Source organism: Canis lupus, chromosome 25 (genome assembly GCF_048164855.1).
Source record: "Canis lupus baileyi chromosome 25, mCanLup2.hap1, whole genome shotgun sequence".
Classification (NCBI taxonomy): Eukaryota; Metazoa; Chordata; class Mammalia; order Carnivora; family Canidae; genus Canis; species Canis lupus.
The window spans coordinates 25893200-25914057 of NC_132862.1; the positions used below are offsets into that span (position 1 = coordinate 25893200).

Consider the following 20858-nt stretch of genomic DNA (forward strand, 5'->3'; position numbering starts at 1 on the left):
ATTGCCTCCTTAGGGCCTCAACTTCCTGAGGGCACCCTGTGAGCTCTGCTCCAAGTCCTGACTCTGCCTGGCCAAGTTCCTTTCCTGTCCCTGGGTTTGTCTTGCACTTTCTTCTAAGTATTTCTCCTAGAAGGCAGATGAATCTCCTGGGTGAGTGATTTTCCTTGTTTAAAGACCTCGTAGGAAAACTGAGACAGAGCCAGAGAGGAGGAAGCCTGGGCTTGGGACACCATTGGGTATGGAAGCCCTGTGGGGTTTGAGCAGAGGGTATTTCATGGCGCCAGAGCCAGACTTTGGTTTAGGGGTGGGGTGTGGATCAGAGGCTTTGTGAGTTTGGGAAGGGCAGGTAGGTTTGCTGGGATCAGGGGGATTTGGAAGTCTACACATTCTCCTCCAGACTAGACAGGTTCTCAGCTCTGCTAAGGAAAATCTGAGTTAGGGGAGGCTATTCCTCGGCACTTCTCCTCCAGGGTCCTCCCACATGTTGACCCCACCCTCCTTCCGGTCCTTTCCTTTCTCACCTGGTGCACAGCTTGCTTTCCTCATCTATGTCTCTCCCACAGGGCCCAGCACACAGTGTGCTTAGACATTCTCTTTGAATGAGTAGTTTCTTCCCCCTGACTCTGCTGCCTCCATGTTTTGCCTCCTTTTCTCATCGGAGATCCTGGAAGTCTCTTTATCACATATTCTTAGGCAGGACATTGGTGTGGACTTTGCAGATGAGCAGGTCCAGTTTGGTAAGGTGGTTCCCCATCACCCGGGTGGGTTTGAGGGTCATCTTCCTCCAGGCTCAAGGAGCTAAATATTTTTATAGCTGCTGAAGGTATCTCCCTGCCTTTCTTATCTAATTTAAAAAAGTTGTAGTGGGGATGGATTATAGTCCAAGTCAGGCTTAGGAGGAAAGATTACCAAAGTCCCCTGGGGAGTGACCACCTAGTGATCATTAAAACACTGACTCACCAAGAAGCACTTTGCTGTTATCACAAAATATATCAGCAACTCTTTAATTTTGAAGGCCTTTGGAACCTATACTGTTCTCTACTCTTCCTACCTCTCCACCACCATGAACACTGTGGGCCATAGGCTAACACTACAAGCCCAGAGAACACTTACCCATGCACTCCTTTTATCTTGATTGTATATGGAAAATGTTGATTTATAGGTTGTCTTTCTCTTGCCCTCTAGCAGTTCTTAGGCCATATCTCTCCATTATCACTTCAGGGGTGTTATGTGCTCAGTGAGATCAAGCCCCACATCAGGTTCCCTGCTCAGTTGAGAGTCTGTTCTGCCTCTGCCTTACCTCCTTGCTTGTGTTCTCTCTCTCTCTTTCTCTCTAATGAATATAATTGAAAACAAAGCAAAACAATTCTCTCTCCAGTGAAGATGGTGGTAATGTAGAGCATCCTTCTAGGGCTATTTTAAGAACCAAGCCTAGTCTGGTGAGACAGGATGGAAAGAGAAATAGCCAAGTCCTTACAGAGGAGGACAGGAAGACGCATTTAAAGGTATGAAGGAAGAAAACCAGACAGACCGTCAGCCTTTCTGACCGTCAGCATATTACTGAGGGTGTGTGTTGGGAGGATGTTCATGGAAGAAGGCACCTTAGGTCTGAACACCCACAACAACTAGTCCAAATGTGGAAACACTATAGTGATGGATTAGACCACTGGATGGATCTCATGATTCTGGGCTTACAAGGAAAGGGAGAATTTAGGGGAAAAAACAAAGGTGTTTAGTAAGGCATCTTGGAAAAAAGGACTGTGAATCAGTGCTCCCCTACACTATACTTGTAGTTTGGAAAGGTAGATGGATTTCCTTCTGCTTTCTCCTGAGGACTTTTATTAGGTGTTTTGTGTCAGCAGGATTCAGGATTGAGAAAATGGATTGGAGAATCATAGGGAGAAGTAGAGAAGAAAGCGAATTTCACTGTTGACATCAATGTCTCCTATCACTTTCTCATCCCTTAATTACTCACCCTTGCTGGCTTTCCCAGTTCTCTTTCTATTTCCTGTTTGGAAAATCTCATTCTAGTTCTTCCTGGTAGCCCATCTTGTTTCTGAAGACTTCTAGGAGCGGGAAGCCCAGGCTTTTCTGATTTGTCAGGTTATCCTCTTGTTTTGGTGTGATAGAAATACGAAGAATTTCCTCACTGGATTCTGACTGAATCTAAACCTGTAAATGAGTCAAATCGTGAATGAGGAATATTGCATTTCACTCCATCTTTTCTAAAATTATCCCAGAGGGACTAAGAAAAGCCACCTGTTCACAACCACCCCAGAATGATACTAGATAATACAGAGTCTCTACAGCCTCTACAGAAGCCCTGGTTATCTGATTGTTTACCCAATTAATGGTGCAATGCTACTAGCATACTGCTGCTGCTGGCAGGGACTCCGTGTATTTTGTAGGAGGAAGCAAAATGTTTTGGTCGCCACCTACATAGATTTTGGAATCTATTGGGTGGATGGATTTGGTCCACATATAGTTGGTTTGGAGCCTATTAGTCTGCATCAGGATAGATTTTCACTGTTGGAATTCAGCCTCTGCTAGACTGGGATGGGATTTGAGAGGTGTAGTGCTGGAGGTGGTAGGGTAGGTATGTGAGTAGGAGGAGGTGCCTGTGTTTCCTCTTGGTCTAATGAGCAGACAGTTTGGGAGCTGCCATGCCTTCAATTTCAAGTCTTGGTTGCACCTAGTAATATCTACTTGGACAATTTGGCATTCTAGGCTCATGGTGAGAAGATGAAGCAGGTTGTATCTAGAAGTTTTTATTTTAGAAAGGGACACAAAGGCTTCTTCTAAGTTGCATATAACCAGAATGTAGTACGAAGTAGATCATAGGTGGGAGGGTGCCTGGTAAGTGATACGTTTGGTGAGGTGGTTTTCACAGGACTCCTGGGAGATAAGTTAGGATATTATTTTCTTCAGCATGAGCGAATTTGGTTACTTCAGCATTCTTTCCAACCTTTGAAGGAAGTTATCTGACCTTTCCTTCTCTTTTGCTAGGAGAGAAGTTACACATTTTTTATTACTACAATGGTTTCCCTCTTTCTTTCCTGCATAGGCCAGTACTGAGAAGAATTATTAGCATCATTATCATTAACATAATATTTTAGTACCTGGATTTATTTTAAAAGCTGTAGCAAATATTTAAGCGGATTTGTCCATTTGGGCAAACTGGATTTACTGGCTCAATGTGTGGTGGAATTTGTTTTGTGGTTTTGGTGGGGGGCATAGAAGGAAGGCCTAAGGGAGCTCTACCTATTGGATCATGGCCCAAGTGAAGATGTAGCTTGAAGTGATGTTTTCCTTGGCAACAGTTATGCACAATATCAAGATGGTTATAGTTATACACAATATCAATTCCCACCTCTTCTACACAGTCTTCTCAGGCTGACCCACAGTGCACAGAAGATTTTCACTGGTCTTGCCAACACTGGAAAATGTCGTCCTTAGTACCCTTCCCTTTCATCTACTAGTAAGCCAAGTGGGATCTCACATACCTTTGCCTTGACTGTTCATTTCTTACTTAGGAATGCCCTTTCTGGTTCATAGTGGATCTATCTTTTACTTATTTCAGCAGGTGGGGAGGTGTTCATGAAATGCCCTAAGGTGTAAGTTCCCAGAGAGTGGAATTCTGTATATGCCACCATTGTCTTGCACTGTGTGTAACTGAGTGTGTGATGATTTGGGGATATTGGTGGCGGTGTTGATAAATTAGAGGGAAGGAAGATATTTCTTTTGCTTGACTTCTTTTGTGCAAAGAATCACTGTGGTTCCCGAATTTTCTACTTTGGAATTTGCCTTTGTATTCATTATACTTAGTGGAAATCTGATCTTTAATAGATTGAATCCAGTCTTTCTCATGTAGAAATTTACGTAGTCTTTACTTGAGAGACCATCCAATGTCTCTGTTTAGCCCCAATGCAAAATACATTGAATGCACCTGTGTAGTTATTTACAGATTATAGGAAAAAAAGGTAACAAATCCAGGAATATCTTTTCTCTGGGTGCTTACACTATAAGGATACTTCCTTATTCTCCTGAAACAGGTGAAAATCCTATTCTACACCCCCTTCAATCCTTTGACTGTTGTACACTCCTCTCTTCTGCAGGCTAGCCCTACATGTACTTATTGAAGTTGGAGAATCATGTCATGTTGCCTAATGCTAAAGTGTTAGGTGACTTGTTTTATAAACAAAGTAAAAAGTGGAAATAGCAAAACTCTGTCCTGTCTGTTCAGTTGTCACGCATCAAGGAGATGACACTGGAGCAAATCATAAATGTCACAGGTAATGCACTTTGTGTCAACTGACTTGGGTTACTTCCCTTGTATTTTCACTTCGTGGTGGTGAAAGAGACTTGGACCTCAGTTCTTTGTCAGATTTCTGTCTTAGCCAAAATGGGCTTTAGAGTCTAGGGTCCTTCCTTGGCTGTAGCCAGTTAACTCTTTGTACCTCAGGCTCCATCAGGGAAAGGAAAGGCAAGCTGAGAATGTCATCACACAGAAGCTCTGCTCCTGTACTCCAACTCACTACCTACTACTCCTACCCTCTTCCCTAACTAGGAATTCTCCCAGTGCAGAGTTCCAGGCCCACTGGACATTAATGAGGGGAGATCAGGGAGCAAGTGGAGCTTCATGGAGAGACTGGATATCTATCTGGAGGTGTGCCCAAGCTATTTCTGGAGGTAGAGACATGTTGAACAGGGTTGGGAAGAATGTGTTCTAGGCAGTGTGAGGGCTGATGTTAACACCAGCAAGACATGCATGTGTGGGGAAAAATTTGTTCTGTTCAAGCAGGAGACACAGAAAAGTTTGTTAGCAGGAAAGTGGTAAAAACGGTGCAAAGAAAGACTTAAAATACCATCTTAGAAGTTTGGATCAGATAGAGAGGAGGAAACTCTGTGTGTGTGTGTGTGTGTGTGTGTGTGTGTGTGTGTGTGTGTGTCTTTTTAAGACTTGAAGAAAGTGTCATTTTCCAGAAAGACAGTAGGGAGTACTCCCACTTCAGTTTTCTGGGGCAATGTAGTAGTCAGGAAGAATGTGATTTAGGGCCTTGTCTTGTGAATCTGAGTGAGAGGTGAGAGTATCTTGTATTTAGAGTTACAAATTTTATGGACCAAGAGGGTGGACCACAGAGTATGGCAGGAGGCTGGCCCTGGATATGCAATATTGGCAAACCATAGGAACCTAGTAGGTAGAGGTTGTATGGACAAGGCGCTAAGGGTCCATGTGACTTCATGTCAGCTGAATTGAATTGAGGGTGAGGTTGGTGATCTCCAAATATCTGAAACCAATGGTTTCAGTTGGAATTCCTTAGATGTATTCAAAACTTTTATGTTATTATCCCGAATAAAGTCCTTAGAGGCTGCCTTGTCAATACCCTTGTTTCTGGTCATATTTAGGGTTTTCTTTGTTTTGAAGCTAAAATTTAAAGGCAATCCTTTATCTTCTTTATTGATCTTCCTAAGGTAATAGCATGTTCACAATGCCCATTGTTCCTTATGTCAAGTCTGTATTTGTTAATAACTTAAAAAATACAGTGAGGTGATCCACAAAGAGACAAAGAATTCTGTAATGATGCTTGATGTCCATAGGTACTAGTGATTATTTCTGAGTGATCAATAAATATTCTCAATGCTCTAGGTGCTATGGGCTTAGAGCTGGTGACAGACATGGGTCACAATGGGGAACACTACTGCTCATTTTTAGTCAAGGAGGGTGTCTTATATTGACTGATGACTCACTGACCTGCATCTCTGAAACCTATAATACATTACATGTTAATCAATTGTATTTAAATTAAAAACATAAAATAAAAATATTAAACAAATTAACAAAATGTAATATTTCAGTCTGCAACTATTAATCATTCCATTAAGTGGAATGCCATAGAGAAGATAGTGGCAATTAATCCTTATAACAAGAGTATTCTGTTCGACATGCATTTAAAAATGGAATTCACATTTTCTTTGGAAATGCCAAAGGATTATTTCCAATTTTGCTTCATAACATACATTTTGAGTATATGACCACTCCGTTGAATCTGTCTTCAGCAGTTTTTTTTTTAATTAAAAAGTATCATGGCACATCTATGCTGACAAAAATGTGTGAAAATGAATGAATGAATGATATGGAGATATTTTGGCCCCAAATTTGGTTTGGTTTTAGCAGGACATGTTTAGATAGAGCTCTCAGACTTAACATCACAGTACTTCCAGCTCTGGTCCATCACTATGTATATGGGAGGAGAGGGAGACATTGGCAGAGTGTGACCTGGTCTCAAAGAGAAGAATAATACTTAGGTCATGGGGTTGTTATGGGGGTTAAATGAAATAATGTTGCATATTACTTGCAGCTCAAATTCTTGTTCTCTTTCATGGCTCTGTCCATGTGGCCATAAATATTGCACATATAAGTGGTTCCCCTATATGTCAGACACCATTTTTCTCTACCTCCAACCTTTGCACATATTCCCCAATGCCTCTAGAGTTCAAGCCTAGGGCCCTGGTTTATTAGTTTGTGTCAGTCTCACAAAATAACAATAAAAGAGGATAGAGTTTTTATAAGCATGGTAACATGAGCCAAGGTTGTAGTTTTTTTCCAGTAATTTTTGCTTGCTGACAAATATGGTTGTAAGTCAAAGACATGGGAGTTCTATCTTTCTACTCACTCCTCTGATCTAATGTTCCTGATTTGGGGCTAGATCATTCTGGATAAAAATTGGTTCCATCCAAAAGTCACGGTAAGCTTGTTTATAAAGGACATCTAGGGAAGGAGAAACCATAACCTTTGCTACTGGGACATTGTTGTTTTCTTCCTACCCTTTTCGTTTCACAATTATCAAACCTACAGAAAGCTGCAAGAATAGTAGCATTAACATTCCTTTATCTTTCAATGACATTGAGCAGTTGTTGATATATTGGCACATTTTATTGCTCTCTCCTCTATGTGTGTGTGTGTGTGAATATGGTCCATATTCAAAGATTAGTTATTATTCAATTTTATAGTAAAATATTTCTCCCTGATTGAGGTGCAGTCCAGGGCTCTGCATTGCATCTCATTGTCATGTTTCTTTATTTTCCTTTCATCTGCAACAGTTCCTCGTCCTGCTGTTCCTGCCATTCCTGCCATTCCTGCCACTGACAGTTTTTGAACAACACAGGTCAGTTGTTTTATAGAAAGTCAGTTTCTGTGGAACGCACTGTTTGTAGACTGATCATTTTTATTTCAAATTTTTTGTTTAAATTCTAGTTAGCTAACACATAGGCTAAAATCGGTTTCAGGTATAGAGTTTAGTGATTCATCATGTACATACAACACACATTGCTCATCACAACAAGTACCCTTCTTAAAGCCCATCATCCATTTAGCTCATCTCCTACCACCTCCCTCCAGGACTCTCAGTTTGTTCTTGATCATTACAAGTCTCTTATGGTTTGCCTCACTGTTTGTTTTCATCTTATTTTATTTTTCTTTCCCTTCCCCTATGTTCATCAGTTTTGTTAAATCTCATATAAATGCAATCATATGATATTTGTCTTTCTGTGACTGATTTATTTCACTTAGCATAATACTCTCTAGTTCCATCCACAAGGTTGTAGATGGCAAGATTTCATTCATTTTGATGTCTGAGTAATATTCCATTGTATATAGATACCACATCTTCTTTATCTACTCATCAATCGATGGACATCTGGGCTCTTTCCATAATTTGGCTATTGTTGATAATACTGCTATAAACATCAGTGTGCATGTGCCTCTTCAAATCAGTATTTTTGTATCCTTTGGTAAATACCTAGTTGTACAGTTGCTGGATGAAGTGTAGTTCTGTTTTTAACTTTTTTGAGGAATCTCCATGCTCTTCTTCAGAGTGATCTCATTAGTTTGCATTCCCACCAATAGTGTAGGAGGGTTCCTCTTTCTTCACATACTCGCCAACACCTGTTGTTTTTTTTGTGTGTTGTTATATTTAGCTATTCTGACAGGCATAAGGTTATATCCCATGGTGGTTTTGACTTGTATTTCCCTGATGATGAGTGATGTTGACCATCTTTTTATCTGTCTGTTAGCCATTTAGATGTCTTCTTTGGACAAATGTCTGTTCATGTCTTCTGACCATTTCTTGACTGGATTGTTATTTTTGTGGTGTTGCATTTGATATGTTCCTTATAGATGTTGAATACAAACCTGTTATCAGATATGTCATTTGGAAATGTCTTCTCCCATTCTGTAGGTTGTCTTTTAGGTTGGTTGATTGTTTTTTACCATGCAGAAACTTTTTATATTGATGAAATCACTATAGTTAATTTTTGCTTTACTCCCCTTGCCTCTAGAGATGTGTCTGTTAAGAGGTTGGTATGCCTGAGGTCAAAGAGGTTACTGTCTGTGTTCTTCTCTAGGATTTTGATGGATTCCTGTTTCACATTTAGATCTTTCATTCATTTTGACTTCATTTTTGTGTATGGAGTAAGAAAGTGATCCAGTTTCATTCTTCGGGATGTTGCTGTCCAGTATTCCCAACACCACTTGTTGAAGATGCTGACTTATTTCCATTGGATATTGTTTCTAGCTTTGTAAAAGATTATTTGACCATATAGTTGTGGGTCCACTTCTGGGCTTTCTATTTTTTTTTATTGGTGTTCAATTTACCAACATACAGAATAACCCCCAATGCCCGTAACCCAATCACTCCCACCCCCCGCCCTCCTCCCCTTCTACCACCCCTAATTCGTTTCCCAGAGTTAGCAGTCTTTACGTTATGTCTCCCTTTCTGATATTTCCCACACATTTCTTCTCCCTTCCCTTATATTCCCTTTCACTATTATTTATATTCCCCATATGAATGAGAACATATGTTTGTCCTTCTCCGACTGACTTACTTCACTCAGCATAATATCCTCCAGTTCCATCCACGTTGAAGCAAATGGTGGGTATTTGTCATTTCTAATAGCTGAGCAATATTCCATTGTATACATATACCACATATTCTTTATCCATTCATCTTTCGATGGACACCGAAGCTCCTTCCACAGTTTGGCTATTGTGGACATTGCTGCTATAAACATTGGGGTGCAGGTGTCCCGGCATTTCATTGCATCTGTATCTTTGGGGTAAATCCCCAACAGTGCAATTGCTGGGTCGTAGAGCAGGTCTATTTTTAACTCTTTGAGGAACCTCCACACAGTTTTCCAGAGTGGCTGCACCAGTTCACATTCCCACCAACAGTGCAGGAGGGTTCCCTTTTCTCCGCATCCTCTCCAACATTTGTTGCTTCCTGCCTTGTTAATTTTCCCCATTCTCACTGGTGTGAGGTGGTATCTCATTGTGGTTTTGATTTGTATTTCCCTGATGGCAAGTGATGCAGAGCATTTTCTCATATGCGTGTTGGCCATGTCTATGTCTTCCTCTGTGAGATTTCTGTTCATGTCTTTTGCCCATTTCATGATTGGATTGTTTGTTTCTTTGGTGTTGAGTTTAATAAGTTCTTTATAGATCTTGGAAACTAGCCCTTTATCTGATAGGTCATTTGCAAATATCTTCTCCCATTCTGTAGGTTGTCTTTTAGTTTTGTTGACTGTATCCTTTGCTGTGCAAAAGCATCTTATCTTGATGAAGTCCCAATAGTTCATTTTTGCTTTTGTTTCTTTTGCCTTTGTGGATGTATCTTGCAAGAAGTTACTGTGGCCGAGTCAAAAAGGGTGTTGCCTGTGTTCTCCTCTAGGATTTTGATGGAATCTTGTCTCACATTTAGATCTTTCATCCATTTTGAGTTTATCTTTGTTATGGTGAAACAGAGTGGTCTAGTTTCATTCCTTTGCATGTGGATGTCCAATTTTCCCAGCACCATTTATTGAACAGACTGTCTTTCTTCCAATGGATAGTCTTTCCTCCTTTATCGAATATTAGTTGACCATAAAGTTCAGGGTCCACTTCTGGGTTCTCTATTCTGTTCCATTGATCTATGTGTCTGTTTTTGTGCCAGTACCACACTGTCTTGATGACCACAGCTTTGTAGTACAGCCTGAAATCTGGCATTGTGATGCCCCCAGATATGGTTTTCTTTTTTAAGATTCCCCTGGCTATTTGGGGTCTTTTCTGATTCCACACAAATCTTAAAATAATTTGTTCTAACTCTCTGAAGAAAGTCATGGTATTTTGATAGGGATTGCATTAAACATGTATATTGCCCTGGGTAACATTGACATTTTCACAATATTAATTCTGCCAATCCATGAGCATGGAATATTTTTCCATCTCTTTGTGTCTTCCTCAATTTCTTTCAGAAGTGTTCTATAGTTTTGAGGGTATAGATCCTTTACCTCTTTAGTGAGGTTTATTCCTAGGTATCTTATGCTTTTGGGTGCAACTGTAAATGGGATTGACTCCTTAATTTCACTTTCTTCAGTCTCATTGTTAGTGTATAGAAATGCCACTGATTTCTGGGCATTGACTTTGTATCCTGCCACGCTACCGAATTGCTGTATGAGTTCTAGCAATCTTGGGGTGGAGACTTTTGGGTTTTCTATGTAGAGTATCATGTCATCGGTGAAGAGGGAGAGTTTGACTTCTTCTTTGCCAATTTGAGTGCCTTAATGTCTTTTTGTTGTCTGATTGCTGAGGCTAGGACTTCCAGTACTATGTTGAATAGCAGTGGTGAGAGTGGACATCCCTGTCTTGTTCCTGATCTTAGGGGAAAGGCTCCCAGTGCTTCCCCATTGAGAATGATATTTGCTGTGGGCTTTTTGTAGATGGCTTTTAAGATGTCGAGGAATGTTCCCTCTATCCCTACACTCTGAAGAGTTTTGATCAGGAATGGATGCTGTATTTTGTCAAATGCTTTCTCTGCATCTAATGAGAGGATCATATGGTTCTTGGTTTTTTCTTGCTGATATGATGAATCACATTGATTGTTTTACGGGTGTGGAACCAGCCTTGTGTCCCGGGGATAAATCCTACTTGGTCATGGTGAATAATTTTCTTAATGTACTGTTGGATCCTATTGGCCAGTATCTTTTGGAGAGTTTTTGCATCCATGTTCATCAGGGATATTGGTCTGTAATTCTCCTTTTTGGTGGGGTCTTTGTCTGGTCTTGGAATTAAGATGATGCTGGCCTCATAGAACGAATTTGGAAGTACTCCATCTCTTTCTATCTTTCCAAACAGCTTTAGGAGAATAGGTATGGTTTCTTCTTTAAACGTTTGATAAAATTCCCCTGGGAAGCCATCTGGCCCTGGACTCTTGTGTCTTGGGAGGTTTTTGATGACTGCTTCAATTTCCTCCCTGGTTATTGGCCTGTTAAGGTTTTCTATTTCTTCCTGTTCCAGTTTTGGTAGTTTGTGCCTTTCCAGGAATGTGTCCATTTCTTCTAGATTGCCTAATTTATTGGCGTATAGCTGTTCATAATATGTTTTTAAAATCGTTTGTATTTCCTTGGTGTTGGTAGTGATCTCTCCTTTCTCATTCATGATTTTATTAATTTGAGTCTTCTCTCTCTTCTTTTTAATAAGGCTGGCTAATGGTTTATCTATCTTATTAATTCTTTCAAAGAACCAATTCCTGGTTCTGTTGATCTGTTCCACAGTTCTTCTGGTCTCGATTTCGTTGAGTTCTGCTCGAATCTTTATTAACTCTCTTCTTCTCCTGGGTGTAGGATCTATTTGCTGTTTTTTCTCTAGCTCCTTTATGTGTAAGGTTAGCTTTTGTATTTGAGTTCTTTCCAGTTTTTGAATGGATGCTTGTATTGCGATGTATTTCCCCCTTAGGACTGCTTTTGCTGCATCCCAAAGATTTTGAACGATTGTATCTTCATTCTCATTAGTTTCCATGAATCTTTTTAATTCTTCCTTAATTTCCTGGTTGACCCTTTCATCGGTTGACCCTTTCATCTTTTAGTAGGATGGTCCTTAACCTCCACGTGTTTGAGGTCCTTCCAAACTTCTTGGTGTGATTTAGTTCTAATTTCAAGGCATTATGGTCCGAGAATATGCAGGGGACAATCCCAATCTTTTGGTATCGGTTCAGACCCGAATTGTGTCCCAATATGTGGTCTATTCTGGAGAAAGTTCCATGTGCGCTTGAGAAGAATGTGTATTCAGTTGAGTTTGGATGTAAAGTTCTGTCGATATCTGTGAAATCCATCTGGTCCAGTGTATCATTTAAAGCTCTCGTTTCTTTGGAGATGTTGTGCTTAGAAGACCTATCGAGTATACAAAGAGCTAGATTGAAGTCACCAAGTATAAGTGTATTATTATCTAAGTATTTCTTCACTTTGGTTAATAATTGATTTATATATTTGGCAGCTCCCACATTCGGAGCATATATATTGAGGATTGTTAAGTCCTCTTGTTGAATAGATCCTTTAAGTATGATATAGTGTCCCTCTTCATCTCTCACTACAGTCTTTGGGGTAAATTTTAGTTTATCTGATATAAGGATGGCTACCCCTGCTTTCTTTTGAGGACCATTCGAATGGTAAATGGTTCTCCAACCTTTTATTTTCAGGCTGTAGGTGTCCTTCTGTCTAAAATGAGTCTCTTGTAGACAGCAAATAGATGGGTCCTGCTTTTTTATCCAGTCTGAAACCCTGCGCCTTTTGATGGGGTCATTAAGCCCGTTCACATTCAGAGTTACTATTGAGAGATATGAGTTTAGTGTCATCATGATATCTATTCAGTCTTTGTTTTTGTGGACTGTTCCACTGAACTTCTTCTTAAAGGGGAATTTTAAGAGTCCCCCTTAAAATTTCTTGCAGAGCTGGTTTGGAGGTCACATATTCTTTTAGTTGCTGCCTGTCTTGGAAGCTCTTTATCTCTCCTTCCATTTTGAATAAGAGCCTTGCTGGATAAAGTATTCTTGGTTGCATGTTCTTCTCCTTTAGGACCCTGAATATATCCTGCCAGCCCTTTCTGGCCTGCCAGGTCTCTGTGGAGAGGTCTGCTGTTACCCTAATACTCCTCCCCATAAAAGTCAGGGATTTCTTGTCTCTTGCTGCTTTAAGGATCTTCTCCTTATCTTTGGAATTTGCAAGCTTCACAATTAAATGTCGAGGTGTTGAATGGTTTTTATTGATTTTAGGGGGGGCTCTCTCTATTTCCTGGATCTGAATGCCTGTTTCCCTTCCCAGATTAGGAAAGTTTTCAGCTAGAATTTGTTCAAATACATATTCTGGCCCTCTGTCCCTTTCGGCGCCCTCGGGAACCCCAATTAAACGTAGGTTTTTCTTCCTCAGGCTGTCGTTTATTTCCCTTAATCTATCTTTATGGTCTTTTAATTGTTTGTCTCTTTTTTCCTCAGTTTCCCTCTTTGCTATCAACTTGTCTTCTATGTCACTCACTCGTTCTTCCACCTCGTTAACCCTCGTCGTTAGGACTTCTAGTTTGGATTGCATCTCATTCAATTGATTTTTAATTTCTGCCTGATTAGCTCTAAATTCTGCAGTCATGAAGTCTCTTGAGTCCTTTATACTTTTTTCTAGAGCCACCAGTCGCTGTATAATAGTGCTTCTGAATTGGCTTTCTGACATTGAATTGTAATCCAGATTTTGTAACTCTGTGGGAGAGAGGACTGTTTCTGATTCTTTCTTTTGAGGTGAGGTTTTCCTTCTAGTCATTTTGCTCAGTGCAGAGTGGCCAAAAGCAAGTTGTATTGGGAAAAAGAGAAAAAGAGAGGAGAGAAAGAAGGAAAGAAAAGAGAAAGAGAAAAAAAAAGGGAAGAGAAAAAAAACGAAAGAAAAAAAAAAGAAGAAAAAGAGAAAGAAAAAGAAAGGAGAAAAAAAGGGGGGGTGGGGGAAGGAAACAAATCAAAAAGCAAAACAAAACAAAACAAAAAAACAAAAAAACAAAAACAAAAAAAACAAAAACCAAAAAACCAAAAAAAAAAAAAAAAAAAACCAAAAAAAAAAAAAAAAAGAACCACAGGGGAGTATCTTCTGATTCTGTGTACTTTAAGTCCCTTGGCTTCTCCTGGAAGTTGTCCGTCCAGCTGGTGTTCTGGGGGAGGGGCCTGTTGTGCTGATTTTCAGGTGTTAGCAGTTGGGGGGGCTGCTCTGCCCCTGCCTGGTGCAGGGCTCAGTGGGGGTTGTTTACCCCGTGAGGCCGCAGGAGGAACAGCCCCAGTGGCGGGGCAGCTCTGGAAACCTGGATTCAGCTCCGGCAGGAACTCCGTCTGCAGGGCCTGGAGGCTCCGGGGTGGGGCCGCTGATCTGCTCAGCTGGGGCAGGAGCGTCCTCGCTGTCCTGGGCCCTCCCGGCCTCTGCCTGTCCCGGGGGAGGCGGGATCCTGGGCTGTGTCCCGGCGCCCTGTGCTCCGGAGCCTGCGCTGGTGGATTCGCGCTCCCGGGCTGCGCAACCCCCTCCGCGGAGCTGCCGCCCGAGCCCCTCCGAGCTGCTCCTGGAACCGCGCAGCCCCCTCCGCACGGAGCCTCTTCCTCTGCCCGAACCCGGCCGAGCTGCTCCCGGGGCCGCGCAGCCCCCTCCGCGGAGCCGCCGCCCGAGCCCCCCGAGCTGCTCCGGGTCCCGCCGTGCGCGCTGCAGCCCTTAGGGAGCTCGGCGCACTCTCCTGGGCGCGCAGTTGCTGTTACTGTCCCGGGGAATCCGAGGGCATCCCCGCCCTCCTGGGTCCTGCTCCACCTCCCCGCGAGCCCCTTTCCGCCCGGGAAGGTCGGTGCAGCTCCTGCTCCTCCGGGACGGGGCTCTCCTGTCCTGGGGACACTCGCCCCGGCCTCAGCCCGGCTCCTCGCGGGCCCCTCCCCCTTGGAGGCCTTTGTTTCTTTATTTCTTTTCCCCCGTCTTCCTACCTTGATAGAAGCGCGAACTCTTCTCACTGTTGCATTCCAGGTGTTCTCTCTTTAATTCTCAGGCCGAATTCATAGATTTTCAGGATAATTTGAAGGTTTTCTAGGTAGTTTGGTGGAGACAGGTGATTTGGGGACCCTACTCTTCCGCCATCTTGCTCCTCCCCTCTCTTATTGAATTCTCATGTTGATCCAATGAGGGAAGTCAAGTCAATGGATGAGGAGCCTAAGGCTTAGAGAGATTAATCAAATTACCCAAGTTCATATAGTCACGATCCAGGATTTCTGTTATATGTTCATTGTTCTTACCTTCATAGTACCCAGTACTCCTTGTTCCAGATGGGCAAAGATATTATTATTACTGTTATTATTAATTATTATTATGTATTGAATCTTGCATTTCTCCATGCCTGGCCTAATGTAGTAAGCCTAGGACCCCCCCCCCCCCCCCGCCACCGTGTGTTATCACCAGTATGTATGAGGGTGTCTAATTAGAGTCCTTAACATTTGAAGGTGAATCATATGGAATAAAACTGTTTTCACTGTCTTTGAGGGCTAGCTGACAAGCTTGAGTTTTAGTGGTTGGTTTTGAGTCTGCACATTTATACAGACTGATAGATTTTCAAAATTTGATTACTTTTGACCGGGTTTCAATATTAAATACTAGGTAATCATATTAAGTCCTGATTGTTTTCTAGGCACTGAGGTGCTTACAGGCATCATTTCACTTACTCCTCACACTGTCTTGTCAGTATTCACTTTTACTTCCATTTGACTTCTGTGGAAGCTAAAGCTCTAAGAGGTGAACTAATCTGACCAGAGTCATCCAGGTATGAGGTTGAGGTGAGATTCAACCTGAACAGTCTACCTGCAGAACCTTACTCCTAGCTATTCAACTATGCTGCCTCCTGTGAAGGAAGTTTTCAGAATCCATTTCTCTTGAACTTGAGGATGATTTCTTGTGAATTGGGGTGGTTTAGAGCAGCTATGGGAAGTAAGGGCTAGTGGACAAGAATCTCCAGAGGGAGAAGATTGAAGTTTGAAAATGCCCCCAGGTGTCTTCATTATGCCTGCCTCTGTTCCCTGAAGTGAGAAACTCTGCTTTAGGACATCCTACCTGGATTATAGTGCCTGAGCCTATGCCTTCCAAAAAGTAGGGATTCTCAAACTGGGCATGGGTATTGGTTGTCTATAATCCAAAGCAGCCCGATATTTTTAAACAAGTGTCCTCAAAGGCCAACAACTGTTTACCACTTAGGTGTGGTTTATACCTGCCATGAATGATATGCATTCAAAGTTTCATCACAGTTGTTTTCCCCTTCTCACTATCCATTTTGCTCACCTTCCACAAGGAAGGTAATACCATGTTTTTCTTTACCTGATCTATATTTATCAAGGTTGCTTGACTACAAAATAGGTATATTAATATCCAGTATATAGAAATTCTGGATAATGGCTTCTTGCAGGTTCTCTTCTCAGTGTGGTCAGTTGTTCAAGAATTATTTATTGAACACCTAACCCACAGTTTGATGGAGGAGACAGGCAGCTGACCTGGAATTTGGATATATTAGGATCAATGGCACCAAGGCAAAGCTTGGTGCTGTGAGAGCACATAAGAAGGGCAGCATAAGGGTCAGTGGAGGCTTCCTGGGGAAGTAACTGCTGACCTGGGAACTGAAAGAGAAGTGAGAGTTAGCTAAGTGAAGGGGCCAAGAGGGCATTAGAGGGCAGGGAACAGGGCAAGTGTTGAATTTCTCAGCTGGAGCTGGAACTGGGCAGGGAATGAGGCTGGAGGAATAAGGACAGTTCAGATGATGAAGGAAGGAAAGACTATGAAGAAAGGGCGGTAGGAACCATGGAGGGGATGTGAAGCCTGGTTGTGGGTTAGGGACACTTTAAATAGTGTAGAAAGAATCCATAAGTTAAGAACTGAGCCTCCTTATCTGTCTCATGTGCTTGTTGTTTAGTGATAAGAGCTTTAAGATTGATACACCAATATTTGTATTTTAAACTCTGATGATATATAAAAAGTGGGTCTGTAATTTCATCATGGCCCTCTAGTCCATGAATTAATGTGTCATAACCTATGCTCAAGCACAGCACACACTTTTCACAGCATGTGAAAATCCCATGATACATACAAGCTCTGTTGTGTCTTAATTAGTACGTGAAGCTACATGATTTATGAGATCAAATGGGATTATGTCACGTGGTGTGTAAAAAAGGAGGATTTTGGGATCCTGGGGTGGCTCAGTCAGTTGAGAGTCCAAGTCTCAATACTGGTTCTAGTATTGATCTCAAAGTTGTGAATTTGGGCCATGGGTTGGGCTCCATGGTGGGCATAGAGCCTACTGAAAAATACAGTTTTTTGTTTTTGAAAGCAGAATGTTGGATGGTCTTTGGTACTTTTTCTCGGGGGGAAAGCACAATTGATTTTTTTCATGATTTTTTTGATTTTTTTTGTCTTTTGGTGTCAGTTTCTGTGATACTTGGCCTGAACCAACTTACATGTGACTTTTGAGTTTCATTTGGCTGGTTGAACACCAATGTTCAGTATACACTTATTGTTTCCCTAGGCATTATGGAAGGATAACAGATTCTAGAAGAAATATGAAGCAGCAACTGTGAAGCTTGAGCTTCTCAACCTTTGCAGCCCTAACCCAACTTGGCTTAATTCAGCCTCACTGAACCAGATCTAAACACTCTTGGCTCCCAGATGTTGCTACAGCTCTCTGATCTTTAGAATCTTCTTCAATTCCAGCTAGAATGCTGCGTCAAGCACTTCGCAAGTTTGGTCAAAAGCTGGTACACAGACGTCCACTGGAACAAAACGTTTATGAGTTTAAATATGGTAGAAGCATGAGCACTCTGGATTTAGTGGCCCTGTGTGTGGGCCGCACAGTGGGGGTTGGTGTGTATTTCCTGCTTGCTGAGGTGGCTAGTAGTCAAGCAGGACCAGCCACTGTGATATGCTTCTTGGTGGCTGGCCTAACTTCGTTATTGGCTGGGCTGTGCTATGCAGAGTTTAGTGGCCGGGTTCCGCATCCTGGTTCCGCATATCTCTACTGTTTTGTCACTATAGGCGAACTCTGGGCATTCATCACCGGTTGGAACCTCATCCTCTCCTTTTTTATTGATGCAGTTGTTGTGATCCGGGCCTGGACCTTAATTTTTGACTACCTGATTGGAAATCAGATCTCTGAGAGCATCTCAGAGCACATTCCCCAAGTCTTAGCAGATAATCTAGTCTACTTTACTATGGTCCTTTGGTTGTTTCTTTTAGAAATTCGAAATCTGAGTTTTCGTGGGGTCTTCATAGTTTTCAAACTGTTCACATTGGTGAAACTTTTGGTTCTCAGTTTTGTCATCGTCTCTGGCTTCATTAAGGGGGACCTGCACAACTGGAAGCTCACAGAAGAGGACTATATAAAGGCTGGACTCAATGACACCTCTAGCTTGGGCCCTCTGGGCTCTGGAGGATTCATGCCTTTTGGCTTCCAGGGGATTCTCCGTGGAGCAGCTACCTGTTTCTATGCTTTTATAGGTTTCAGCGTTCTTGTTACCAGAGTCAAAGAATCGCACATGCCTGAGCGTTCAATCCCCATGGGCATTGTTATTTCACTGCTCACCTGCATCTTGGTATATTTTGGTGTCTCTGCAGCACTTACACTTATGGTGCCTTACTACCAGCTCCGACCTGGGAGCACCTTGCCTGAGGTATTTCTCCATATTGGCTGGGGCCTTGCCTACTATGTTGTAACTATTGCAATTTCCTGTAGTATTTTTGTCAGCATGTATTACAGCTTTGTGTTCCCCATACTTTTAGTGATAAACATGATGGCAGAAGATGGCCTCCTGTTCCCTGTGATTGCCAGGGTCATGGCTGGCACATACCCCCAGTTAATGTTGAGGATATTCATTTATGTTATTGCAGTAATCATATTATTCTTCTTTGGATTCACTGATCTCTTGGACCTCAGGTCAATTGCAACCCTGCTATCTTATTCCCTGGTAGCATTTTGTATTCTCATCATCAGGTATCAGCCTAAAAGGAGGAATAAAGAAAACAAAGCAGAGGAGGAAGAGGAGAATGAGGGAAATGAAGCAGAGGTGCAAGAGGAGAAGCTAACTCTACAGGGACTAATTTTTCCAGGCAGCCCCACCCCCACTCCACTTTCTGGCCGAGTTGTCTATGTTTGCTCCTCACTGCTTGCTCTGCTGCTTATTGTTCTTTGCCTGGTGCTGGCCCAGTGGCCAGGTCTGCTTTCTGGAGACCCAGGGTGGATCACAGTGGTTGTGCTGCTCCTGGTGCTCATATCTGGGATCACTGGAATCATCTGGAGACAGCCACAGAGCTCCCATCTGCTTCATTTTAAGGTACCTGGTCTGCCTCTCCTCCCACTCCTGAGCATCTTTCTGAATGTTTGCCTTATGATGCAGATGACCGCTGGCACCTGGGTCCGATTTGGTGCCTGGATGCTGACTGGGTTTGTTATCTACTTCGCCTATGGGATCCAGCGCAGCCTTAAGAGGCCAAACCATAGACCTTGAACTCAGCAGTGCCAGTACATTTTTGGTGTGATATCATCACACCTGAATTCAGTCTGGTTCCCTGCACAGTAATGGGGAGTACTCTTGAGCACATGGGAACCTTGGGCTCCTATGAGATATTGGTGTGAAAATACTATTCAACATAGTACTGGAAGTCCTAGCCTCAGCAATCAGACAACAAAAAGACATTAAAGGCATTCAAATTGGTAAAGAAGAAGTCAAACTCTCCCTCTTCGCCGATGACATGATACTCTACATAGAAAACCCAAAAGTCTCCACCCCAAGATTGCTAGAACTCATACAGCAATTTGGTAGCGTGGCAGGATACAAAATCAATGCCCAGATATCGGTGGCATTTCCATACTCTAACAATGAGACTGAAGAAAGAGAAATTAAGGAGTCAATCCCATTTACAGTTGCACCCAAAAGCATAAGATACCTAGGAATAAACCTAACCAAAGATGTAAAGGATCTATACCCTCAAAACTATAGAACACTTCTGAAAGAAATTGAGGAAGACACAAAGAGATGGAAAAATATTCCATGCTCATGGATTGGCAGAATTAATATTGTGAAAATGTCAATGTTACCCAGGGCAATATACACGTTTAATGCAATCCCTATCAAAATACCATGACTTTCTTCAGAGAGTTAGAACAAATTATTTTAAGATTTGTGTGGAATCAGAAAAGACCCCGAATAGCCAGGGGAATTTTAAAAAAGAAAACCATATCTTGGGGCATCACAATGCCAGATTTCAGGTTGTACTACAAAGCCGTGGTCATCAAGACAGTGTGGTACTGGCACAAAAACAGACACATAGATCAATGGAACAGAATAGAGAACCCAGAAGTGGACCCTGAACTTTATGGTCAACTAATATTCGATAAAGGAGGAAAGACTATCCATTGGAAGAAAGACAGTCTCTTCAATAAATGCTGCTGGGAAAATTGGACATCCACATGCAGAAGAATGAAACTAGACCACTCTCTTTCACCATACACAAAGATAAACTCAAAATGGATGAAAGATCTAAATGTGAGACAAGATTCCATCAAAATCCTAGAGAAGAACACAGGCAACACCCTTTTTGAACTCGGCCACAGTAACTTCTTACAAGATACATCTACGAAGGCAAAAGAAACAAAAGCAAAAATGAACTATTGGGACTTCATCAAGATAAGAAGCTTTTGCACAGCAAAGGATACAGTCAACAAAACTAAAAGACAACCTACAGAATGGGAGAAGATATTTGCAAATGACCTATCAGATAAAGGGCTAGTTTCCAAGATCTATAAAGAACTTATTAAACTCAACACCAAAGAAACAAACAATCCAATCATGAAATGGGCAAAAGACATGAAGATAAATCTCACAGAGGAAGACATAGACATGGCCAACATGCACATGAGAAAATGCTCTGCATCACTTGCCATCAGGGAAATACAAATCAAAACCACAATGAGATACCACCTCACACCAGTGAGAATGGGGAAAATTAACAAGGCAGGA

The 20858-nt window shown here is 42.0% G+C and overlaps 1 pseudogene; it reads left to right on the forward strand.

Moving 5' to 3' along the window:
• Positions 1-20: 20 nt before the first annotated feature.
• Positions 21-20333, forward strand: LOC140616849 (cationic amino acid transporter 3 pseudogene; annotated as a pseudogene).
• The last annotated feature ends 525 nt before the right edge of the window (positions 20334-20858 follow it).